Source organism: Onychomys torridus, chromosome 9 (assembly GCF_903995425.1).
Source record: "Onychomys torridus chromosome 9, mOncTor1.1, whole genome shotgun sequence".
In the NCBI taxonomy this organism is placed as follows: domain Eukaryota; kingdom Metazoa; phylum Chordata; class Mammalia; order Rodentia; family Cricetidae; genus Onychomys; species Onychomys torridus.
In genome coordinates this window covers 42,662,778-42,690,175 of record NC_050451.1, presented here as the reverse complement: position 1 = coordinate 42,690,175, position 27,398 = coordinate 42,662,778, and the positions used below count along the sequence as shown (strand labels likewise).

The 27,398-nt window shown below is 43.3% G+C and overlaps 1 long non-coding RNA gene and 1 gene segment (V, D, J or C); one reads left to right on the top strand and one right to left on the bottom strand.

Moving 5' to 3' along the window:
- The window catches only part of LOC118591330, a 698,773-nt gene that overhangs the window by 99,377 nt on the left and 571,998 nt on the right, over positions 1 to 27,398 (bottom strand).
- Positions 8,300 to 14,780, top strand: LOC118591333. Its single transcript, XR_004945915.1, has 3 exons — positions 8,300 to 8,348; positions 11,549 to 11,679; positions 14,687 to 14,780. It is a non-coding gene; the product is annotated as an uncharacterized LOC118591333 (long non-coding RNA).

The window sequence follows — 27,398 nt, the reverse complement described above, 5'->3', positions numbered from 1 at the left end:
CTGTGACTAGGTAGGGTCTCATAAAGTTCTAGCCCTCCTCAAGGACATGTAAATAGTTATCAGTTGATGGGGAAAGGTTTTTCTCTAGTGATATAGCTGCTTACAAATTGCTAATGGTCCTGTAAGTAACCTCTCCCTGGCACTCCTGTAAATTTTACCAACCACACTCACTGTTTTTGCCAAGCTACAGTGGCATGGGATGGTATTTTGGACTGTTGTTAGCATCCTATCTAGGGTAAATAGGAACTTACTCATTTCCACAGGAAAATTTTACACAGTATTATGTGTGAGCACAGAGTTTTAATGATTTCTGACTACTTCTTCTTCTTCTTCTTCTTCTTCTTCTTCTTCTTCTTCTTCTTCTTCTCCTCCTCCTCCTCCTCCTCCTCCTCCTCTTCCTTCTTTTTCTTTCTTTTTTTTTTTTTTTTTTGGTTTTTCAAGACAGGGTTTCTCTGTGTAGCTTTATGCTTTTCCTGGAACTCACTTGGTAGCTCAGGCTGGCCTTGAACTCAGAGATCCACCTGACTCTGCCTCCCAAGTGCTGGGATTAAAGGCGTGCGCCACCACCACCTGGCTGGTTTCTGACTTCTTATGGATTCAGAATTCTTAAAGGAGTATGTGAATTTTCAAAACAATATCACATTTCACTTTTTCATTTGTTTAAACCTACTGTAGATTTGTTGACCAAATAAAAAAAGACATTCATTTAAAACTTTGGGAATATTCTAAAAAGGATTAGTAGAGTATTATAGACTTGTCACTTTAGCCTTAACAATTGTTAATGCTCACTGTCTTTTCTATTTATTTTGTTCAAAAACTTAAAAATACATCACACACATGACAGTTCATTACTGCAAACTTCAACACACATCAGCTTTTTTCTTGTGTGTGTGGCTTTTTGAGGCAGGGTTTCATTCTACAGCACAGGCTGATCTGGAATTTACTGTGTATTCCAAGTTGGTTTCAAACTGGCAGCAATCTGGACTGCTCAACCTCTTCAGTGTCGGGATTACAGGTGGAGCCATCATGATTGGCTTTATTATATGTTAACAAAGAAGAGATTTTTTCCCCCACAACTACAATCTCATTCCAATCTACCAAAGTCAATAGTAATTTCCTCACATCACTTAACAACATCTCTGTAGTTAGATTTGTTCAATTCTCTCCTGCCTTTTTTTTTTTTTTTTTTTACAAATTAAAAAATGGAGATCCATTTAAAGACAGTGTAGTTAATTTGGTCAAAGTGGTTACGGTTTTCTATGTCTCTTTACACACTTTAAGTCCTGTAACAGTTTCCAGCCACTGCTTCCCTCCATTAGGCCTTCCCCTCCCCTTTCTCATTTCATTGTTTATGGAGTGACCAGGCCTGCTGGTCTACAGAGCATCTCACTGTATCAGCCCATTCTCCTTTACTTCAGTGAAATCCTCAAGCTGAGTGCTTTGTAAAGCTGAGAGATTTATTTACTCACAGCCTTGGAACAGGAAGTTCAGTCAACAGGATGCTGAGTCTATGAGTTCCCCATGTCAGGTTATAGTGAACAGCATCAAACAAAGGAAGAGAGCACACAATGCCAGACCAGGCTAGAGAGCCCAGAGGAACCAGCCTCATTCTTTTGCAGGCTTAGTTATCTTTCAGCATTTAAGAGCACTTGCTGCTCCTGTAGAGGACCCAGGTTTGGTTGCCAACACCCATATGAAAGCTCACAACTATTGATAAGGTCAGTTCCAGGGGATCTAACATCCTCTTCTGGCCTCTGTGAGCACCACCATGCACGTATATGGTGCACATTTGCACAGGCAGGCAAAGCACCTAAAATAAATAAATAAAAATAAAAGCAAATCTTTTTTTTAAGACTTTTTTTTTTTTTTTTTTTTGGCCTGAGGATCGAACCCAGGGCCTTGTGCTTACTATGCAAGCGCTCTACCATTGAGCTAAATGCCCAACCCAAAGCAAATCTTAAAACAAATGAAAAGCCAACATTTGACTGGGGCTGGAAACTGTATGGGTTCCCTCCAGATGCAGGTCCTTCAGCAGTTGCTTTTCTTCCCACCAGGCTCCACTTCTTAAAGGCTCCATGCTGCTTTCCAATACCATGAACAACACCTAAGCTCTTAGAGGACCCACTCAGACCAAATCCAAACCACAGTACTCGCTGTCTGGATTTGATTAGTTGTTCCTTTGTGAAATAATGTAGCTGGTTCTTGCTTCCTTGTTCCTCATTAGAATGAAAGATTAGATTGGATTTAACTTATTTATTTTCGTCAAGAGTAGTGTGAAGGTCATATGTACTGAGTATGGAATCATGCCAAGATGGATATGGGTGGCAGGTAACATGGGCAACACAGTGACAGATAAATCTGCTGCTTTGTAAATCAACCAGCAAGAATCCTGAGACTTTGAAATGTTTTAAACCTTCTGTCTTGGCATACCATATGTTTTCTGGTGTGGTTTGTCTGGGTAAGGCAGGGAGTTCATCACATTTATTTCTGTAGCTCTGAATGTCTACAGTCTGCTGTAAGAAAGAAATTATAAACCATTACTCTATTCAAAAGTTAATATCTATGAGTTTTCACTTCATCAAATAAGCAATCTATTTCTGTATGAAAAAATGAGAATTTCATTAAAAATGTTTGTCTGTGAATTGCTCATATTCTCTGAAAATGGGCTTCTTTGATTTTATTTTGATTGTATTGATGCTTCTATCACTGGAACCATAAACCCAGTTATTTTCAACAATATAGAAAGGAACCCTGGACACAGTTCTCCCTTGTGCATGGATTTTGCTTTCCCGGATTGAAAAGAGAAGAATCTGACCTGGTGTGCTCACTAAGATTGTCACCCTTGATGAAGAGATTAATTTCTGTGTTTCTGGACCGACTCACACAGGGTCAAGAAGAGAAGAGCCTGAGACTAGAAAACTCTCAGATATGTGGTATTAGTTGGTTTATCTCTGAAGTGAACAGAACTATTGCTGAGTTCTCAGGAAATCTCTCACTCAAAACTAAGTTCAAGTGGGTGGAGAGAAATGTGTCTTTACTATGAAATGAGGGAACTTCTGGTGGGTTAGTGAGAGAGGGAGATTATTTGACTTTGAAATTCCCAGTGATGCTACGCCATACTGTCTGCAAGGACCAATTAAGGTTCATTTTCAAAAGCTCTTCTGTCTGTCTTGATCCAATAAACATTTCATTCCGTCACGTGTTTTCTTGTTTCCCAGTGATTGACATTTTCCCTAGGCAGAGTCTGTGTTTTCCACCAGAGAGGCTGATGTTTCTGTGCAACCTTCTTGTTCCATTATTACCTCATCTGGCAATTTTCTCATCTGAATAAGGTACATGGCCTCTTAGGATTGGGGAATTCAGTGTCATAGTGTCCCCCCCAGGATCCATTTGCGGTCATGGCTTTTGAAAACACATCATTGTAAAAGGCTGGGATTCTGCAAACATGTCATGCAATATGGAGATGGTTTCACAACTGCTTTTCTGAGCACTTGCTGTGTTATCTACAAGGTTTAAGGTCTTTGGAAGAAGGAATTATGTAGCTGATACAGATGTGGAGTCAATGTTTTGGTTTCTTATATACACCATGCTACCTAGTCTACTGACTGGTACTTGGCTGCTGTCCTGTCAGTCCACTTGATAAATGTGGGGGAGTGTGGTTAGGATTTTATTACTGAAGACTTTGGTGATACTCTTTCCTAGTCTGAAATTATTGCAGGAACAATACAGAGTAAACATCTTAAGAAAACACTCAGGGCGGTGGTGGTGCACACCTTTAACCCGGCACTCAGGAGGCAAAGGCAGGCAGATCTCTGAGTTTGAGGCCAGTCTGGTCCACAGAGCAAATTCCAGGACAGCCAGAACTACACAGAGAAACCCTGTCTGGAGAACACCAAATAAATAAATAAATAAATAAAATCATGGCAAGGAGGCAATAAATTCACATATTATTTCCCCACAGCTCGCAGTGGGCTCTGCAGTGTGGAGGCATGTGCAGGGCATCACAGCTGGATGTTTCTGAACGTAGTTTTAATAGGCTTCAACCTGCGTGATATACCAACACTGTGAAACACAGCAGAACAAAAACACCCTTTCTTTATTCCTTTCCTTGGCAGTTTGCCATCACCACCGTCTGCCTCAGAAGCTTCCATCAAAGCTGTTATTGCGGTTTAGTGTTTTAAAACTCAGGTGCATAAAATCATCACAATTGTTAAGTACTAAAGACTTAAAGGAAAAGAGATGGACAGTAGAAAACTGAAGAAAGTTACTCACTTGTTATCAAACTTGGAAAACTATTTTAACCCACTAGCAGTGAAAATATAAAGCATTAACTAACTGCTGCTTTGGGTTGATAATTAAGCAATGCTTTTCCTAGAGAAGGTGACGCCTTTACATGCTAAGAAGACACTGGGTAACAACATAAACTATTCAATTTTTTTTGGAAGCCAATTATCAACATTCCAAGAAGGAGTTGCTTATATTTGATTTCTTCAAAGATCACAAAATCCAGTAGTACAATGATCTCACAATCAGGGCTTGTCCTTGAATGCTCATGACTGTGATGTTTGTTTCTCTCTTTGTACTTCGTCCCTTTCCTCCCTGTCTTCCTCATCTTTACTAAGAAGAAGGTGTATAACAAGGACTAATTTTTTTTTTTTGAGGGAAGAAAAATATTTCTTAAAAGACTTACAGTTAAGGTATAGTTCCTTACAGTCAACTGGAAATGAAGGATGCCCTCACAATACCTGGCACAGGCAGATGATTTTACTCTGGTGACCAGAATCCTCATCTTCATTGTTCTGTATGCAGAGGGACAAAGTCGTGTTGTGTGTGGCTTTGAATGTCCATCTAGTGTATGTCTACTATGTGGGACTCAAAAAGTGAGGGGAAAAGGGTGGTGACATGGGAGCATTGTGTCAGGATAGATTTGTAGATTTCCAAGCAGTACAAGTAAAATTATAGTACCTACATTCCAGTAACTTCCTCTCCTCTATCTAAGCCTTCTTAAGTTTCCCTACTATTCCAACCTTCTTCATTTCCAACAGAATGAATTAAACATCAGGAGCAAGTCTACCAGTCCCTTCTGTCTGGGCAGGTATTAAATGACTGAAGAGTCATGATTATGAGAATTTCTAAGAAGCTGAGTCTCATGCCTGCCTCTGTGGAAGCTTCGTGGGTAGTTGGTGGTTATGGCCCACATCTGTTGTTGATTGGCTCAATGCCAGCAGCTCTGGTTCTCTGAACTGGAAAGGAACTCAAATGTGGGGTTTTCGGGGTATGGAGAACCGCAGGATGTGAGCATTCTGGGCCTCTGGTGCCTCGTAAGGAAGCTGCATCTGCTGCATTAAGGAGCTGGAGAGAAGACCAAGTCAGCAGCTGATACGAGCAGTTTCCCAGCACTTGGGCCCCATGTGTCCCACCACTTTCCACTTGTCTTGGAACATGGGCCTTTCCAGGTCCGTTAGCCAAGCTGCAGAGTCAGGCCTGACTAATGGTGTTAGTGTGATGGCATACACAATGCTGAACAAGGAGGTCCTTCCTCCAGATGTGATGGAGACCAGATGGCTTGGGGTGTGGAGGTTGAAGACTATGGCAGAACTACCTTATGCCCTGCTGGCAAGCAATCTTGAGAGAAAGTGAGAGTAGGAAACTAAAAACACCCTTTTAAAAATGTTTTCCTCATTAAAACAGTGGTTAGTGAGTTTTGGTCCCAAAATATTTTCCCTTCTTTTTAATCTGCACTGATGGTTGAGTTGGTTAGTACATGGAGGACAGAGTCTCATTTTTCATCACCAACTTTTATATATGCAGAAATGATATACAGGAGCTGCAATAAATATATATAGCTGGGAATATAGGGTGTTTAAAGACCTGTTTTATGTAGCATTCTTGGGGTCTCTGTATTGGAAAGGAAGATTTTTCTCTGTGCTGGATTCACTTACTTTACCCTTGGTCTCCATATCAACACAAGCTGGTGCTGACTTATCATTCTAGGCTGTAATCAACCACACCAGACCTGCTACTAATACAGTGGAGAGGAAGGTGTGGTGTTGGAGAAGCAAACATGGGGCAGAGCACTGGAGCTATCTACAGTGCCAGTGTTTCTTCTGTCACTGGGGGCCTGTGGTCTGAGTGTCCTCCTCAAGTCCATAGAACTTGCACACTTAAGTCTTGTCTTCAGAGCTTCACAGAATCTGTGCAATTAAGATTCAACCAGGATCCTTTATGGCAGAGTTAGCTCAATGACCCCACTTTTCCTAAGGAACATTACAGTGATGAGGTAGCCAGACCCAGGAATAGTTAGAAACTCTTGAATTTTTCTGAGCCAGCACTTCCAAGGGTGATAAAGTCCATGGATCTCAAGCCAATGCTGTTCTGTGGACAAGTTCTTGAGAAAAGGACCCCAAGATGATGTGAAGTGATGTTAACTTCCAGCCTGTGGGATGGGATGGGCCTGAAAAGTATATCACCCAAACCCCAGAGCAATTCCCCCTCAGCCCTGCCTCAACCAAACCCAAATAAAACACCCAAGAGTAAGGAGGGAAGAAGCGACCTGGTCTTTAAATAATCCAAGATGATCATTGCTGGAAGACTCGAGGGCAGAACTGAGATGTGGAAAATGTGGAGTATAAATGTCATTGAGTAGAGTTCACAAAGAGCCTAAATTTAAAACACAGGCCACACACACAGGAGAGAGAGAGAGAGAGAGAGAGAGAGAGAGAGAGAGAGAGAGAGAGAGAGAGAGAGAGGTTTTAGACATAAATGCTGCTGGAGACATCAATGCACCAATGAATGATTTGATTTAGAACAATAATATACAGAGTATTTTTTTTTTTATGGTGTTCTGTCATGAATGGGTTTTAGTTGCCTAGAATAACAGAGAAATGAAAGAAGAAGTCTCCCACAGAGATTTCTGAAGAGACTGTAAAAGTTAACTTGTACATTGGCCTTATAATGGAAATGATAATATACAAGAAGGTCCTGATGGGAGTTATCTTCAGAAGGGAAGTTCTGAGAAATACAAATAAGTCATGGCATTTGCATAAAAAGTGATAATTCCATGTTTAATACATGGTCATACTTAACGTAGTTTGGAACATGTAAATTAGCCAGAATATTAGTGAGTTTTCAGTGCCAATGAAAAGCTAAATCTGGATGTCCATGGGTTCAGTCAGGAGACATGGGATGATGCATCTGGCCCTTGGTTCTGTTGTTTAGTGGAACCTCTGGTTCAGAGTCACTGTGAGGCATCCTGTGTTTTCAGTCCTCTGGTTTGAATGCTGTGCAGGGCTGTTATTGTACCCGTAGACTTGGCTTTCTTTATACCCTGTACAAGTGTGACACCTCATTCTGATGATACAGCTAACTTATTGCAAGCCCTGTCTCAGACCTAATCAATATCATTACCTCAAGTAGTTTACAAGATTAACATTTGAGACCATACTATAGGAATATACACTTTCTGGTTTTCCTTACTATTCTCAAGGGTGAGCAGATAATGCTCTGTCTGGTTACTTAGCCGCCAGCTGTGTATTACATTCTTGTAGGGACGTTTCCAAAAGCTTCCTTGAGATGACTTGGGGAAGGGTAGGACTAAAGCCGAAGCACAGCCTGAAGCTCCAGAACACAGAAGGGAGAATAACAGCTGAGAAACAGGAGGTCTTTGGCCCCTTTCCCAGACTCGCCAGGCTAAGACCTTGGCAGAGACTCAACAGGAAACTGAACTCTATTTGCATATCCTTTTATACATGGGAGATTAAAAGCTTCAACCTTGAGTGATCACAGTTTCTGAGAATCATGACAAGGCATTAAAGAAGAGGTGGAGGGTCCCGAGGGAGGTGAGCAGAGGCTGTGCAAGGTAGGTGTGAGGTTGGCAATGACTCTCAGTTCCCTTTGATTAATGGTGAGTGTGTTTCATTTAGTTATTTTAAAATAAATTATTCTTATGGGGTCACATAAAGGAATCAGCAGGGCATGGATCTTTGCTTCTTCAAATTTTGGGAGTCTGTCAAAGTTGACCCCCTTTTCCCATAGCTAAATCCTCTTTTTGTGCAGATATCTACACAGCTTACTGCTGAAAGGAGTCTTAGAGAGAACCCAGCGTCAACTCAATTGTACAGATGCCATCAGAGACTCAAAGAGCTCAGCTGACTTCTCCAAAGTCAGACAGAAGTGGAGTTTTGGCTCCCACGTGAGCTTCTAGCTCCCCTTAGCAGGTGGACAGTTCCTCAAGTCTCAAGTGACTTCTCTTAGACCTGTGATTTGGCACAGCTACCCTTCACTATTGTCTCCCATCAGAACACGAAATTCTCTGGCAAGACAGTGAGTCCGATTCCCTGGCCTCGAAGGTGGGTTCTATAGCTAAAAGGCCTCGAATCCAGTATTGGTCTCTGACCAAGACAGCACTGGGGTCAGCAGGCCATAAAGTACATGTGACATCTCCCCTAAGGATGGCTTTTATTAACTGGGAGCCAAAGATAAAGATCTAGGGATGGAGAGTCTTGGATAATCATTCTAGGGGTTTGGGTGAGGTCTGATTCCACAGATAGCAAAAGGTCACCAGGTCATTAACAACACCCACTCTCAACTTTCTGGGTAGAATGCAAGTGTTTTATCTTCTCCATTGAGGAGACACCCCTAAGTGTTTAGCATTCCTGGTTTTCTTAGTAATCTGTGGGTGCAAAGGCCTTTGGGATCCCAACGTGGGGAGGACCTTTATGAGAGCATTCCTAAAGCTAGGCAAAACCAAACTTTCTAAAAATTTGGTCTTTTTGCCTAGTTCTCATCCAAGATGTCTGATTAAGTCTTCTGGGAAATGGTTTATATGACAAAATTTTCTTTGAAATAGAGACATGTTCACTTGGCACAGATAAGCCTTAAGGACCAGTGTTTATTAAGGGGATACCCCTCACCCAGACCCCCATTGATGATCTGGCCTTTAGGACTTCCACTACCGATAGCACAGGGAATTAATTTAGAGTAGGCTTTGGAAAGTCATTTTTATGAAAAATCGGGCAGGCGGCACATTGGATTTGGAAAATGCTAATAGTTACTAGCACTGAGCCCTTTTCCATTCCGAATCCTTTGGTGTTTCCTGGGAAAAACCCCCCTCACTGTGGGATGTTAACATTGCTGAGCACCTTTGGGTGCTCATCACAGGTATCCCAACTAACTACTTGCTGTTTATCCTTGTAATAACCCTGTGAACATATTTTTCATATTTTATGGACAAAGGATAGAATAAAGGCTTAGAGAAGTTGGACAACCCACTGTGAGGTCTGGAACTAGTAAGAGAGGAATTGTGATTCTATTTTTTGTTTGATTATTGTCACTAATGAAACACATATGCAACTTATGAACCAAATTCTTTTGTCTTTTTTTTTCCTTTTGTTTTTGTTGTTTTTCGAGACAGGGTTTTTCTATGTAGTTTTGGTGTCTGTCCTATATTTTGGTGTCTAATCTGTAGACCAGGCTGGCCTTGAACTCCCAGAGATCTGCCAGGCTCTGCCTCCTGAGTGCTGGGATTAAAGACACGCACCACCACCTGGCATGAACCAAATTCTTAAATATGTTCATTTAAGATAAATTAAACAATTTCCCCAGTATGTTCATATTACAAAAAAATCAATTTCAACACATGTTAATAATTTTTGTGAATGATTATCCCATTTATTTTCATATACCACTTATCTGTACTATATTGACAAATATAGAGAGGAAAATATACTTAAATTGCAACATGAGAGTTTTTTTTTAGGACAATAAAGAAGCTTTCACGAATCTGCAAACATGGGAAGGCTCAGAGGTAATTATCTGAGCCTCAGGGAGAGACTCACGTCCTTTGCCTTGGCATGATCACACCTCTTGTCCTTCTTGTTTGCTTTGTCCAAATGTCCTCTAAGACCAAAGAAGACAACCACAATGGGACACCAACCCCATCTAAAAGGGAGGCATCAGATTTCTGTCCCTTGGCTAACAGGACTTCTGAAAGGGCAAGTCAGGACCTTTGTGACTCATCATGCTCCTCCTTACCCGTTGGCCCAGGCAGCTCTGGAAGCAGTTATTAAGAGGGGAAAAGATGAGAAAGAGCTGGCAGACCAAAGTGGAGTGGTTGTATCCTTGGAGATGAAGGCAGTTGTCTAAGTATAATCACGATGCAGATAGCAGATATACTGAGAAGAAACAATCTCAAGGGAGAGGGGAGGTGTTCTTGGTCGTACTTGCAGATTTTACTTTGCTCTGCCTGTTGGGGGGTAATTTCAATTCCTGTAGTTTTTCTGGATTCCCAGTCATAAAAGTACAATACACAATAACAGAGTCTTCCTGTTTCAGTCCCTTAGTTTACAAATACAAGTGACTGTCAAGCATTTTACCTGGTGATAACAAAGATCCTTTAATGCAAGATGTTCAGTGATTAATACTCCCTGTCTTAGTTACCTTTCTATCTTTCTATTGCTATGATAAAACACCATGACCAAGGGCAACTTACAAAAGAAAGTATTTAATTTGGGGTTCACTGTTCCAGAAACACACACACACACACACACACACACACACACACACACACACACACACATAATAGCAGGTGTCTTTTGAAACCTCAAAGCCCACTCCTAGGGACACACCTCCTCTGACAGGGCCACACCTCCTAATCCTTTCCAAAGAGTTCCACCAACTGGGGACCAAGCATTCAAACAAATAAGCCTATGGGGCCATTCTCACTCACTCAAACTACCATACTTTCCAAAGGACTAAGTTGGCAAATGTATTCATGTAGTCCTTCTGGAGCTTGTTAAGACTAGTTTATACAGAAGAATCCAAAGTTAAACCCCTAGGAGTTGCCGCTACTTCTCACTGTTACCCTCCAAGGGGTTTACTGAACCCCTGGACAAAAGGAAACACTGGTAAGGCTCATAACGCTGTGAGGCAGACACTGCATCCAGTCATCTCAAGATGGTGATGACTGTGTCCCCACAGAGAAACACCACAAAGCAGTCGGTTCGGGCAGACACTAAATGCTGGAGGCTGAGGGCCCCAGAGTGGCACAGATGCCCAGGAAGCTGTCAGCATCAATGCAGCTGAACAAGAGGCAGTCCTGCCTTCCAAACCCATGTTTCTTTGGTAGAGTCTGCTGAGGACTCTGATAGAGTATTGAGTCCATATTTTGGCCATAGACATGCTTTAACAAGCCAGATTTTGATATACACTAAGAAAAGAAGACTCTCAGGTTGTATGTCACAGCAGCATGCAGGAAGGATGCCCGTGTTTGTGTCCTGGCCCAGCTGCTTTCAGTGGTGTGGCCTTGGGCAATCTCCAGACCTCCTCACACTTTGGTTTCTTCATCTGTGAAATAGAGGTAATAACAGCAATGGGTCATTGGGAGGACTAAACAAACGGAACATACAGTGACTTTATGCCGAAGTTCTCTGAGACTGCAGGCCAGCCTTATTAACCTCATTACTGTTTCCACTTCAAGGAGATTTTTAAATTTTTAACTTCTTATTGCTGAAAGTCAAAAAACTTTTCCTTTTTCCCCCCCAACTAACAGGAAATGAGGACGGTTGCTCCCAGGAGGTGACAGCCGGAAGAGACCTCGGCTGTATCAGGCTCACTTCTTCATCTTACAAATGAGTGTGAGAGGAGAAGAGATGGGTTAAAGTTCTCACAGGACAGATGCAGGTTTGGAATAAGTCACAGTCATGGGGCTTCCTTCCCACTCTGTAACAACTTCTTATGTGCAACAATTCAATTCTGTCCGATTCTTTGTCTCTCACTTTTTCTCTGTGACATTGTCATACTGGTAATGTGCTGGCTAGTTTTATGTCAACATGACATAAACTAGAGTCAGCTGAAAGGTTGAGAAAACCGCCTCTGTAAGATCCAGCTGTAGGGCACTTTCTTAATTAGTGATTGATTGATCGGGGAGAGCCCAGGCCATGTGGAGGGGGCCATCCTTGGGCTGGTGGTCCTGGTGTGGGTTCTATAAGAAAGCAGGCTGAGCAAGCCATGAGGAGCCAGCCAGTAAGCAGCATTCCTCCCTGGCCTCTGCATCAGCTCCTGCCTCCAGGTTCCTGTCCTGACTTCCCTCAGTGATGAAGAGTGGTGTGGAGGTATAAGCCAAATAACCCTTTTCTCCTCCAGTTGCTCTGTTGGTTATGGCGTTTCACGGTAGCAACAGAAACCCTAAGACAAGAAACTTGTTTTGAAAAAGACGGAAGGGAGATTCTTTGTCTCTGAATGAAAGGGAGGGAATAGCTGCCTGACAGGCTCTGGCTATTGATCCATCTGTTCCTGGGCAGAGTGAGTGAGAGACCCTGTGGTGAAGGGTAGGGGTTACTGGGGTTGAGATGAGAGAGAGGAGCCTGCCTGCCCTTTGTTCCTTCACCAGCTTTGTGCTCAGTGTGATGCTAGGTTTAGCAGAAGTGCTGAGGAATCCAGGGTGGGGGACTGGGGTTTTGAGGTTCTTTAGAAAGAGTCAGAAACCACAGACTGAGCTTTAGGCAAGCACTCTGACTTCATTGAAAGCTTTGTACTCTCACGACATAGAAGAAACTACTTACTCTCCAAGCCTTAAAGGAACTAGCCTGAGGCTCAGCCCGGCTGGGTGGAAAAAAGTTTCTCAGCTGACTGGCAAGGACTTCCTTAGGCAGATGCCCACTGAAAGCATGGGATGGGTGTGGGGTGTGGTAACAGAGTGCTTCCTGTGGTTCTCAGATGTCAGGGTCCCATTTTGGAAGCTCTGAGCCAGAGACGGAAGAGCTGGGTCCTTTGGGCCATCAGCCGATCTGTGGGGATGGGAAGGTCACTGAAGTCTTCATTTTTTATTTTTGACATGCTTAGTGAGGAGGCCGGGCTAGGTGTCAATTAGGCTCCCTTCACTTCTAACACTGTATGGCAAGAGTATGGTAGGGTGGCTAGGCTGCCGAACTCATAAATGTATGTGTACAATACTAATACAGTTGACTCTTCTGGCCACAAGGGCCTTGTCCCCAAGCTCCTGCTGATTTCAGCGATACTCCGGCGCCCTGTGGAGGGTTGTGTCCTTACTTAAAACTTGCTGCCTGAAGCCTTATTTACTTTTTTAGGAGACTGGGGCAGTTTTGGCTCTTTACCAACTACTCAGGCTTAAACCCCAGATGTGATATAAACACAGCTGAGGTCTTTATGCAGGAGGGACACCTTTGAGGTGACAGAACTGTGACCACACACCCAGGCTGTCTCCTTGGTATTGCCCTTGTGGGTGACGACTTCCTTCTCATTGCCTCTGGGTAGTGCCTTGTCAGGTGACAGACAGAAGTGGAAACAAGGGCTAGGGCTTTCTCTGGGCTTTGTGGTTCCAGAAGCCCTGGCACCTTAGGCTGGGAGAGGGATTGTAATGGCACCCCCACATTTCTCAGAGTCACCCCCTTCCTCTGGTTTCTTCTCTGCCTGGCTTCCTTGAGAGGAGGAAAATCCAAGAAACTCACTGGGATAAGCTTCCTTGATGTCAGCCTCCCTGTTTATTAAGGCAGTTTGGGGGAGGACATTGATCCGCAAATGCATACCAGAGGAAGGTAGTATCCCAGGAAGACTAGAGGCAGCTTGAGGCGAGGCAGGGAAGTAGGTCATGTTCTCCACACCCTTTCCTTCTGTGGCTGGCAGGGTGAGCCTGTTATAGTTCATAGAATATGGTAAAGAAGGAGAGAGGCAAGGAGAGAGCTCAGTGGTACACACGTCATGCCATCTCCTGCTTGTCAACAATTTTATTCTGTCTTCTTCCTCCTCGTGTCCTAAGTTTTGATCTCTTCTGGACTCCATCCATGCTGTTCCCTCACACTTATCCCTTGACAGTTTGTGCCAATTAATAAAACTTCGTCATTCAATCTTCAAGAAATGACAGTGCCCGTCAAGGAATGCTCAGCAAGATAAGGGAGAACCCTCCAACCTGCAGAAAAGCTGCCATTATATCTTAAGACTGAAAAGAAAGTTGATTTGGACAGAGGTGTTTAGAAAACAGACAATCAGGCTGTCTATGCGGACACCCCCCCAGGTGTCCCCTTTAGCTTACAGCCTTTTTGAGAAGTGGTAGAAAGCTGTGATCTCACCAGCCTTCCAGAACACCTTCTCTGAGTCTCCCCTCCCTCCCTCCCTGTCCCCTCTTCACTCCCCCCCGACTTTCCTTCTTTTTCCTTCACCCCCTCTTACTTTGTGCTTCTGTATGGGCATTATCACCATGTAACATTTACTTTTAAATTTAATTTACCATTTATTTCTACTAAAATATAAACTCCCCAAGCTTCCAAAAGCCACATTCCCGGCCCTTTCAAAAATGTACTCAGCACACAGTAGGCACTTAATAAATTGTTATTGAATGAATGAATGAGTGTTGTTACGTTCTAGGAAAGCAATTTTAATCTCCAAAAGTCTATAGTTGAGATCGATTTTTCTCTCTTAATGATTTGTTGTCATAGTGATATATTTATACTGACATTTCTGTTTCTGAGAGTTATAAATACTAATGAGGTTCTGCCCTTAAGCTGGGGAAGGGTAATTTAAAGCCCCCTATTGTATTCTGTGTATCCAGGTGAAGAGGCAACTTAGGGTTGCTGGATTTATTAGTTAAACACCGTGCTTGAGAATCTGCCCTTATTTTAATGTATACAGCTGTTGTGTTCATTCGACTCAACTTTCTTTGTCCTGTCACCAGGTATTTTTTCCAATTGAGTGTGGCATGCTGGGCAAGTGCACTGCTCCATTGACGGATATCTGCTTCGGGAGCCCTGGGGCATCTCTAGGTCATGTCTTTGGGGAGTCTTTCCCACATTTGTTACATGCTACTGTATGCTGTTACCACTCATAAATGTATGTGTACAATACTAGAAAATTTAGAGACCCTAATAGATTCTATATTCTTTTGGAGTATCTAAATCTTGTGGTAGTGGTAGGGTGCAGGGCTGTCAGGAAACACACACACACACACACACACACACACACACACACACACACACACACCTTTCAGTACTGGGGATGGAATGTTTTTTTGTTGTTGTTTGGGAAAATGAGTTATTAAAACTTTTAATTATGTAATAGCAGGCTCTTATGTGTCTGTTTGGGGAGAAAGTACATAATTCTGTCATGAAATGAGGTAGAAAAATTCAACTTTTCTCTGACAGCCCAAGACACGGGGTATATGGCATTGGGACTCACCCATGGAAAGAGTGGGTAAAAGGGGAAACCCTCCAGTTTTACGTGGCTGTCGTCTGGTGTCTAGGGACTGTGGGAGGACTGAGGGCTGGCCTCTCAGAGCCAGGTAGCTGGCGTTGGAGAGTGCTGGATCATCAGCTCTTCAGAAAATCTTGTTGACATCAACAGCCTTTGTTAGTGGGTAGTCAGTCTGAGGCAACACAGTTCAGAGGACAGAGTGAGCACCAATCTTGTGTCCACAGCATGAGCACAGGGTGGAGTACATGGCCACTGTGGTGTGGGATTCAGCCCTTCAGTGAATGTCTAATGTGCTAGACTTTTCCAAATGCTGGAATTAAAGAAAGAATGGGGAAAAAAAAAAAAAAGAACATTGCCACCAAGTACCTGTATTCCACAACTAGGTAGACATGAGAGGCATTATTTGCTCTATCAATAACTGAAGTCTCTGAACACAAAACAAATCAGAGCTTTATGGTCATGTCATTTCAATTTACGTCGAGGGAAATGGACTCAACTGGAAAGGAGGACAGGAGGCAGATTCTGGAGTGCGCTCACCTTGTCAGTATGGAGAAATTCTCAGGTAGCACACACTGCCCGAGGCACTGCAGTGTGCTCATGACCTGACTCACAGCAAGGAAGATTTGCTTAGAAATTAATTACTATTCTTTGCACAGTTTCTCCTGTAGCGGAATCCACCCTAGTACTTTGGAGCACATTACTTCATCTCTCAATGTGAGAGCTATTGATATCAGATCTTAAGACCATTTGCTGCCTCTGTCAAAGTGATAAGTGGATGAATATTAAAAAAAAGAGAGAGAGAGAGAGAGAGAATCTGAACATTTTGCCTCAGTGTATGGATACACATGGGTGGTAAAGACAGCAATCCTGTGGACTTGACAGAACCCACACAATTTTACCCAGCCCTTGTGACTCCTATCACAGGACTTCATCACCATCATGCCAGGCCTCTGAGGAGCCAAAAGGCAACGAATCCATGAGAGTCCAGAAAGATATCACCTTTGACAAGCATTGCAAGAGGCATATGGGATCATTTCTCCCATGTTGGCCCGGGAGAAAAGCAGGACAGATGGGGTGGAGTGGACTTGGGGAGAGGAAGGCATCCTGGCAGAACACCTTCTGTGCTGAAATTGCAAATGATGTTTTAAAGCAGCGAAGTAAGAGTGGTAGCAAGTTACATGCCCAACCTCTACCCCCAGCCCCCGAGACTGGTCTGTTTGATATCGTGGCTGTTCTGTTCTCTGAGCAACCTTTGCATCAGCAAAGATGATCGAACTCCACACCCCTGACCTCAGCCATTCTGTAGACAGAGAAAGCACTTCTTCAGCTTATCCCACAGCCCATATCCCAGGACAAGAACAACCAGCCTTCAACCAGATCTAGTTTCTGGGTCTGCTTCTGAGGTAAATTGTCTCTACAGGGCTTAGTGCCCCCATGTGTACAATGGAGCTGATAATGACCTCATGGAGGTTGTCACAAACACAATGGAGAAGAAAGGAGACAGGGATGGGAGGGAGGGCAGAAGGTCTAATAGGGTGGATAGTCATCGAAACATTCAGGATGCTAGAGAAGGAGTCTGACCCTTATTGTTAGACGAGATGACCGAGCATACTAACTATTAACTATGTGGAGCTGAAGGAACAGAGAAGTGCTTTCCCACTTTCCCAGTCTCTCTTAGTACACTCAGAGGGTAAATGGGGAGAAACTAGATGTCATCCTAGCGGCACTTCAGGAAGTATCTTTTTAGTTGCATCATAGCTTTAGAACTTTGGGTGTATAGCCAGATGTTTTGTGAAGCTTCAAGAGCATTGTTAGAGCAAATGTAACAGTTAACTCCTTTCTCTGTCCCATTGTTGGGCTAAAACCCATCGTGGGGCTGCCGATCTGAGCAAATAGGGATGCACAGACAAGGTTAAGGGTGACTGATTCCCCAAGTAAATCATAAATTCAAGAAAGCCACGATGTTATTGGGTCTCTGTTTACATAGTGGTTTTTCGGCTGCTCAGAAGTAACCCTGAAGCAGGCAGCAGTCAGATCCTTCAGATGCCTCTGTAATACTGAATAGAGCCTGGCTGTTGGCCATCAGTTTCACCTTGGAACTCGTCCTTGAAACCAGAGCCACAGGTGTTTTCTCTGTATGAATGACTGCTTCAATCTGGTCTTACTGTGTTAGTTAATTACAAGTGTTCCCTTCTATGTGGTATCTGAGGGCTCCCCAGGGTGCCTGGCTGCCAACCTGAGATATCAGTACATCTCCTGTGACTCTTGAAAGACAAGGTATAGAGGGGTTTATTGAGGTCTGAGGCTGAGACAATTGCATGGAGGCACTGTCTATAACTAACATATCCTAAGACACTAGATGCCTCTTGGAAGCTCCTCCCCCTCCTCCTCCTCCTCCTCCTCCTCCTCCTCCTCCTCCTCTTCTTCTTTCTCCTTCTTTTGTTTAAGTTTTTCCAAGATCTGGTTTCTTTGTGTAGCCTTGGCTGTCCTGGAACTCACTCTGTAGACCAGGCTGGCCTTTAACTCACAGAGACCCATCTGCCTCTGCCTCCCAAGTGCTGGGATTAAAGGCGTGCGCCACCACTGCCTGGTACCTCTTGCTTTCTTAATCTTGCTTGGTTTTAAAGTCCTGGATTGTGACTAATCTGCAGAAGATGGGATGAACAAGAAAGGAGATCCTTCTGCCTGGGTGTCTTCCCCTTTCACTCTTTGCTTTTGCTGTGACACACTTGTATCCGACAAAGTCAGCTCTTGTTTCCAGCTGCCCCATTCCCTCTTACCCATGGGAATATTTTCCCCCTTTATTCAGGGAAACCCCTAAAGTTTTGTTTCCATTCTCTCAGCTTCCAAAAGCTGGGATTCACAGTGTGCACCAACATGCTCTGCCCCCAGGAATCTCCTTCCAAGCACAGAGGCTTGCAGTGCCTGCCCCCTGGTAATGAGATGATTAAACCACCTTCAAGATCTGCGGCGAGACTTAGTCAGGCCATTGAGAGGCGGCTGGGGCGGCTTCTTCAATTGATGAATTGATAGCAAGGTTTCTGTTTCCTTCCCTAGAAGTAAAAGTTGGTATTGTTACTGTTTTTAATTAGGTGTACATGTTGGATAGTCTGCTGAGATGTTAACAGTTAATATAAAGAAGAAGAATCATCGGCATTTCCGATGTAATCAAAAGAAACATCAAAGGAGGAGATCGATATGTGTGCAATGACTTGGGGATGTTGTAATGATTGTGCTTGCTGGAAACTCCCTCTGGGCAAGCTGGACATGGATGGTTCACCTTTGTATAAAAGAACAACCCAGTGAGACATCGTCTCTCAATCGGAGCCATTTCCTGATCTTTATTGAGTGTATGTTCCCCCTCCTTCTTCTCCTCCTCCTCTTCTTCCTTCTTCAGGAAAAACAAGTTAAAAATTTTAACTATACAACTTGGTTGTCCAGTGCCAAACAGTCAGCCTTGAAAACATACATATAAAGTAACATTTATGTATATACAAGTACATATGTACATGCAATAATAATTGATGAAAAAAGCGGCTGTGAGTGGAAGGAAAGTGGGGAGGGGTATATGGGAAGATTTGGAGGGAGGAAAGGGAAGGGAGAAATGTTGTATTTTTTTTTTTTTTTTTGAGCTGAGGATCGAACCCAGGGCCTTTTTTCGCTTTCTAGGCAAGCGCTCTACCACTGAGCTAAATCCCCAACCCGAAATGTTGTAATTTTAAAAAAAGATACTACCACTGTACCCCAGTTTATGCCAAACTAAATTTACACTGATTTTAAAAGAAGGGAATGTTTGAATTATTTTGACTTATCCTTTGGAAGTTGAAAACTGTAATCTTCGAAGTCAAACAACAGGTCAATTAATAATAGGAAATAGAGAATGCAGGAGAAACTTGGAATTGAGTCCCGTGGCAAATACAAAGGCAAGAATGGGGTCTCACACAATGTTTCACTACATCTCCATGATAGTGCTGAAAACAACACCTCCAGTTCTCATTACTTCTCCTGTGTTACAGGGACCAGACTGCCCCGAGGAAACTCAGACAGAAATAGTTCAAGCTGGTTTGCTCCTGTGGTAGTTGCTCTTTCTATACAACACTGTTGTCCTTCACGTGGTTCCGACATCTATTCTATCCATTAATTCTGAAGGACTGTAAGGATACTCAGGCTGTAATGGTGCTTACTGTCTGTAGTTCTTTAGAAGTTGCCAAAGGCAATCTCTCTGGGTTTAATACTTGGTCTTTGCATATCAGTTCTTGTTATATAAGTCTAGGCATTCTACTGTGTTATCACACCCTGAAGATTTACTAAAGAATGACAGATGTGGTCTCTTGTCTCATGGTGCTTATGTTTGAACATCACAGCCAGTCATCACTCAAATATTTGCATAGTCGATTCCTTCATCACAGCAGTGGTGAGTATTCAGCAGACACAGAAAGATCATTAGAGCTTGGCACATGGGAGAGGTTCTGGCCAGGAGTGAGGGCAAGTGACTCTTGAGTTGGCAGTGAGTCTGCTGTTCGCTCTTCTTACCAGCAGACGGACCGTAATGGATTACATCCACCTGCTTCCTTTGCTTCTTGGCATCTCCTCTGGTTTGACCAATGAGAGGCAGGAGGAGAGGAGAATCTGGAGGGAAGGAAAGTGAGGTCCAGATTCCATCCTGCACTGGCTGGTGTTGGCAATGGCTGCCTTCTTCTCCCGAGACTATGGCTCTCTTACAGTTGCTGGTTTTTGTGACGCTGCTTCCTGGTACATTTCAGACCCAGGGTGTTGCCAGCCTCTGGATATTTCACCACCTCTATTTGGTTTCTTTGTTTCTTTCTTTTAAAATATTATTTATTATTTGTGTGAGTGTTTTTGCCTGTATGTGCGTCTGTGTACCTCATATATCCCTGATGTCCTTGGAGGCCAGAGTTGGCACTAGATCTCCTAGAATTAGTGACAGATGGTTGTGAGCTACCATGTAGGTTCTAGGAATTGAACCCAAGTCATTTGGAAGAGCAGCCATTAATTTTAACCATTGAACCCACTCCAGCCCCATTTATTTGGTTTCTTACACCCCCTTTGTGGTAGTTTTCTGTAGGTAGGTGGTTTAAATTTTGTCTCATTTCTGGAGTCTAAATATCTGGAGTCAGAGTGTTAGCAGTATTATGATCCATGTGAAACAGGCAGGGAACACTTTCTTCCCTCTTCCTGCCTCCAGTGGTTTGTTGCCAGTCTTCAGATTCTTTCCCAGAGTATAATACAAATGGCTTCTAGTTCCCAACAGGGCCCTTGCTTCCCTCAGAAACCTCAAGAGCCCAAGTTCCACTGCATGTATTCCTCTCTGGTCTTTTGAACTTCCCCAGAATCTCCCATCCATCTCTGTTTACAGAACTCCAGGAGTTATCTAGTCACATCTCCAAAGTCTTCCATATTCTTCCTGGAAACCAGTTTCAAAGGCATATGAATTACATGGACAAGGTAAACAGCAGTGGACAATGTGTCCACATTATGGTACCAACCTCTGTATTGGTTGACTGTCTTATTGTTCTGACCAAAACCCAAACCAAACCCAACCAAACACTTGACAAGAAGCAACAAGGAAAAAATGGGTTTATTTTGGCTTGCAATGTGAGGGAGCAGCTCATCATGGTGTGGAGGCATGGCAGCAGGAACTTGTTCTTATCTGGATGGTTGCTAGGCAGAGGAAAGAGGATGGCTTTGGAAAGTGTGTTCAGTTGGCTTCTTCAGTGTGGGACCTTCACACATGTGGTGGTAATACCCATATTGAGAGGGAATTCTCCTTTTTCAGGTAAACCTCTCTGGAAATGCCCTCAGTGCACCCAGGTGTGTGTCTCCTCAGTGACTCAAAACAAAGTCAAGTTGTCAATGAAGATCAGCCATATCTCACTGGGTCTCTGGGTTGTGGCTCTGAAAGTTAGGCCATCGTGTCATAGGACCTGCCATTTCTTCCTACCTAGGCAGAGGATAGCTAAAAAGGAATGCTGACCCTCATATGTGACCTGTCATGGTTTGTCTTCTTTTCCTCTTCGTGTAGGATGAACAGTGATGGCTGTAAACATGTGGTTAATATATCATTTTCAGAGTCAGAGAGTCTCCTTTGAGGACCAGACAAATCAACCCACAGATGAGAATATGTTGGGGGAAGATGCTGTCTTGTCTTCTTTGGGAAAAGAAAGGGGACAGAAGGATTTAAGGGTGGAAGGGATCTTAGTAAGCCTCTGATCCCCCTTCCAGCCTTCACTTCTCTGTAATTTCAGACAGAGCTTTGTTACATGTTTTTCAAGTGAATTCCTTGAACTCTTACCCAATTTTCATTAAGTTTAACTTGCTTTCTAATGACTTTTTAAAAAAATTATATTATGTACTTATGGTGTACTAGGTCATGTTTGGAACATGTTTACGTGGTGTTATTTTTAAATCATGTTAAATATATCCCCTAAGAACACTTATTGTTTGGTACAGTGAAAACACTGAGACTCCTTTCTGCTCTTTTGAAATATACAGGCTATAATTGTTATCCATAGCTCCCCCACTGTGCAGCTGACACATCTTACTTCTGTCTATATGACTTGGAGCCAGCTAATCAGCCTCTCTCCATCTCTCCCTATTCCCTTCTCACCAGCCTCTGATGACCACCAACTTCAATGAGATCAACTTTTGAGATTCTTCATGGGATCATGGAGTGCTTGTCTTTCTATGCCTGGCATTATTTCACTTAATAATTTGCATAGACTGCTGAGGGGTCAGCTGACCTACCTCTGTTCACATAAGCCTCAGACTGGTCTGGAAGTGGTCCTGCAGCTTTCCTCACTGCCCACCCCAGTTTTCCAGCAGAAGTTGTGCTGTTGTGGAAACTCCGAATTGAGGTTCACAGCACCTGAGTCTGAAAACTGACTCCATCGCTCCTTCCAAGTCTCTGCTGAGTAGTACTTCATTGTGTATATGAACCACATCTTCTTAATCCATTCTTCAGGTGACGGGCATCTAGGTTGTTTCCAGGTTCTGGCTATTACAAATAATGCTGCTATGAACATAGTTGAGCATGTATCTTTGTGGTATGGTTGAGCATATGCCCAAAAGTGGTACGGCTGGGTCTTGAGGTAGTTCAATTCCCAATTTTCTGAGAAACCACCATACTGATTTCCACAGTGGTTGTACAAGTTTGCACTCCCACCAACAGTGGAGTAATGTTCCCTTTGCCCTGCATCCTCTCCAACATTGACTGTCGTTAGTGTTTTTGATCATAGTCATTCTGACAGGTGTAAGGTGGTATCTCAGGCTCACTCCAAGTCTCATATCACCAGGCTTCAGTTTGCAGGACAATTAAATAGGAATAAGTCTGTTCCACTGGGGTGTTAGTAGTCATGAAATGGCAGACGTGATGAACAGTTTGATCTGTGTTAGGGGATAGCTGGTCAGTGAGAAGGATTAGGCTGAAGTCTGTGACCAGGAGAAAGCAGTGGCAATGAGGGTAGCTTGGCACAGTAATAATGTGCCTTTTTCATCATGGTGACCACAGCAATCTTCCAGGAGACTTGGTTGGCTGAATCCCCACCATTACCAAGAAAAGAAAGGTGAAGAATTTACATTGCAACTATTTACTTCTTCTAAAAGAAACAAATGGACCTGTCCCTTATTATTCAGAAAAACTATCTGGCTTGATTCCTGAATGAAAAAAACACAGCGAAAGGAGATAGAGAAACTGAGAAACAATACTCTCTTTCTTAGTGCAGGAGGGTGCTATGTATGCTACTGGGGGAGAATTGCCATCAATAATCTTGCTCAGCTATGGACCCCATGTGCAATAGTATCAACTGACTAAGTGAGATGAATTAGCTGGTGTAATAGTGACAAGTCTGTTTTGGGGGTAACCAACTCTCTGACTGGATCTGATGCTACTCCACAGGTGAGACTTCATGTCTGATGCTGTAAACTTAGTCAAAGGCCAGTGGCTAGGGAGGTCATGTGTCCTGATGTGGAAGCTACTGCTGTTGTTTCGTTAAGTGGACATGACAGGTCTCTCCTATTGCTTTCTAAATAACTATGTTTCTGCCCATAGGAGTTACGTTCTTTCTCCTCCTCCTCCTCCTCATAACTCACATTTCAGAGACTGGCCAAATGTTTCTGGCTTGCTTTCAGATTGTATTAGTCAAGGTTCTCTAGAGTAACAGAAGTTAGAGAATGAATCCCCATATCTATCTATCTATCTATCTATCTATCTATCTATCTATCTATCTATCTATGAATATGATTATATATTCTTATATAGGCTTCCAGCAGAAGGTGTGGCCAGATTAGATGTAGATTTTCCAAGCTCAGATTATCTGGATTAAAGGTATGTCTTTCCAACTTAAGATCCAGATTAAAGGCATGCCTTTTCCCACCTTAAAAAGGTCTGGATGCAAGGCATGTCTTCCTACCTCAAAGATACAGATTAGAAGTAGATCTTCCTGCTTTAAGCAAAAATCCCTCACAGATGTGGCCTCCATATTTGGGTCTTACTTAATTCCAGATGTAGTCAAGTTGACAACCGAGAATAGCTATCATCTCAAATGAAGAGAAAATAGCCTGAATGAGTAGGCATTCTGTCCCCAGAAATACCCTCACTGGTTGTATAGTCTGGGTCCTTTTCCTTTCTGCCGCAAATTGTAGCATTTCCTTCATAGCATAAGGCTGAATTGGTTAGAGGAGATGTTGATATTCAGTTTCTGACTGCTATTAATGCTTCTTTGGCCTCTATTTGGAGGTACTTCTTTAGCATTTTATTGCATTTTATCTATTTATTTTGGTTTTTTTATTCATACACCAAGGCAGCTGTTTCCTTGGAAGAGAGATAGATTATGCCAAAATGCCAATTGTCCATCAGACAAGAATCCATAGCTGTAACATGGGATTTAACAGAGAAGATTATTGCATTAGATTCATTTTTAGCAGCAGCTAAATACTTACCACACTATTCCGCCTGTATCAAGTGCCCTATAAATGTTTTTATGGACTAAAGAAAATATAAAACCAAATAAACATAATGGAAAATGAATCAGCAGAACGGACATGGGGATTAAAGGAGGAAAATCAAACCTAAAACACAAGAAAACTTAGTGACATGTAGAATTATCCTCCCGAGGACGAAGAAGCCAACTAGACACAAAAGGAAGTAGGGCAGTCTGGACACTAGGGGAGTGGAGGGAAGCAGTGATTAGCACAACTGTCCGTGCTTTGACCCCACACTGGGATACTCTTAAGAGTTACTTTTCTGGAGTCTCTTCCGTCAGTCTGGGGCATGTTCTGGGAATCAAGAACTTTCCAGAGGCCGGGGAGAGGGCTCTGTGGTTAAGAGCATTTCCCGTTCTTCCAAAGGACCTGACTTCAGTTCTCAGCACCCACCTGGGGTGCTTCACAATCACCTGAATCTCCAGCTCCAGGGCATCTAACTCCCTTGTCTGGCCTCCATGAACACTGCACACACCTGGTATATTCTCTCAAAAAATAAAAATAAATCTTAAAAATATCTTCCTAAGCTGCACTCATGAAATATAAACAATAAACAATGTGGTTGCCTAAACAAGACCCACATAATGACAATACCAACTGATGTGCCATATGCATGGGGAAAATTTCACAAGGTCCCACACCACATGAAGAAATACAGCTCATCAATTGCTGCTGAGAGAGGACGAATCAGCTTTCTCTAAATACAAGCACTCAGATGGGTTATCCAGTTCTGTGTTCAGCCCCAGGAAATCCTCTTTGTTTTCCCTGCTTGCTGGAAGCCCGAGGAACCTGGTGAACTTCAGACAGAACCTAGAGTAACAACACCAGAAGCTTTCATGCTGCTGGTAGATGAAACATGCTTTTATTGATTGAAGACCAGATATCAAAACCAACAAAACATGTGATTTTGTATTTCTGTCCAATAATATTCCTAAAGAAAGGTAAAAACTGGAAAAACTTGGATTAGAAGCATAAGGCTCCTTCTCTCTAAAGAACCTGAATAGGCGCTTCCTCTTTGAAGTGTTCTCTGCATTTGAGGAAAAACTCACAGTTCGAGGTTGGGAAGTCGAGGCATCAGGACCTTGGAGCAGCTGGCCACATCCCACCCAGGAACAGGAAGCAGAGATGATGAATGCATGTGTGGTACTGTGCCCAATTCCCTTTCTTCATTTTATACAGTCTAGGATCTCTTGCCCAGAGAATGGTGCCACCCACAGTGGATGATGGCCTTCCCACTTTAATGAATGCAATCAAGATAAATCCTCCACAGGCACACCCAGAGGGCCTACTCCCAGGTGACTCTAGATTCTGCCAAACTGACACCAACCATCATGCACGCTTTCCCCCTCCTCTGGGGGTGAGATGGGTAAAAGCAGAACCGGGCTGCTTTAGGAAGCTTAAATTTTATAGCTAGAATGATACAGCCGTGGAATTGACATCTGGCTGCACAGGTCTTGTATCCTCCACCTCCGGTTATCCCACTGACATAGGCTGGTGATGCTGCTGTGCTCTCTCAGAACCCTGGGGACACTCCTGATTTCATCTTCCATCTGGAAGCAAATAACAACTCTTTATTTCTCAATCAAAGGGAAAGGAGAAAGGTATAGGAGCCTCTTTGGGAACAAGACCTTTCCACTTGCCAGAGACGGGAGCGAATGGGGTGACCCTGTCTTCTGGGTAGGGCTTCAGATGCCAGACTGGGACTAGAGATGAAAAAGGACTTGTTCTCTTTTCTTGAACTAGGTGTTGGTGGCACCTTTGTGCCAGTGATTCTCACAGCCACCAAAAAAATAGCATGCCTGGCTCTTGGTCTCTGTCTGAGCTAGATTTGGTATTTTTCCGTTAGTTTTATTAGATTGGAAAGAAAAAAGGAATGAGGCTGAAAGGATGGCAAGACAGAGTTGGAACTAACTGAGGAAATAATGGGAGAAAAGCACGAAATCCCTGTGGGGACCTTTGTGAAGACAGATGTGTAGTAAAATGGCGCCTCCGAGGGTAGCCTTGGGATTGCATGAAGAGGGTTTCAAAAGCGAGGAAGCAGCAAAGTTGGTATTCAAGTGGTGACACGGACAACAGCTTAGATCATTACCACCTATTGTCCTTGTCATGTCCCGAAAGCTCCACTCCCTCTGCATCTGCGGCTGCCCCACGGTCATGACCTGTGTACCCCAGGTGCTCTGGCATAGTCTGTGGGATTTGCAGGGAATTTTGGTGACAGGTGGAGACAGGTTCAGGGACAATGACAGGGGTATACAATTGGTAACATTCAGCATAATCAGAGATGCCATACTGAAGAGTGGTTGTTTTACAGTTACCACTGTAGTGCTGTGCTAGCACCTAGCTTCGAATGCACACAGTGCTGTTATATACATCATGTATATGACAAGTTAAAGGGCTCTTAACATTGAGCTGTGTAATGAACGCTCAGTATGAGTGAATGAAAAGATTAGCGAATGGGAATCCAAACTATCCTGTTGGCAGGGCTCTAATTGCAAAGTAATCTGAGAGCCAGTTCGTGTACTTGACTGACTAAGAAGCGACTGTGGGAACTTGGGAAGCTGACAGAAGAGGGCAAAGGAAATACCTCGACTGCCTTTGCATGATGAACAACCCCAGTGTCTACCAAACTGAAACAATATTGTGAGGGAAATCACAATCCATGACAAAGAGCATAGTCTACCCATCGGCAGTGTCCAGGCTGTCGTGGGAATCTGGGGGTGCAGAGGTGATGCCATGTGCCAAGGAGATAGACCAGAAGAGCCCAGGGAAACAGGCCTTTTGTAAGACTCAAATGACCATGGTATCTTTCAGAGTACCTTATTTTAAAATGTGTCAGCTTGGTTTCCAGATCCGTGACCCAGAGGGTAAGCTGCAGAATGCCAGTGTTACTGTTGCCTTGATTCACAAATGTGCTGTGTCCGAGTTGACCTGAAATATAGCTGGGGGCTCTGCTGGGCAGCATTCCAAAGGCTCATCACAACACCACTGTTGGCCCAGAGGACTTCTTATCAGTAATAGGTATTATAGCACAAACTGTTTGTTTATCAAGGGATAGGTACAGAAGGAACCTAAGTGGAAAGGAAAATAAAATTCAAAATGCTACTGCACCTGAGAAATGTTTATTTTTGCAATAGAGATGCAATCAGACAAATGCCCTTTGCGTTGATAGAGATTAAACCCTGAGCTTCAAATACATG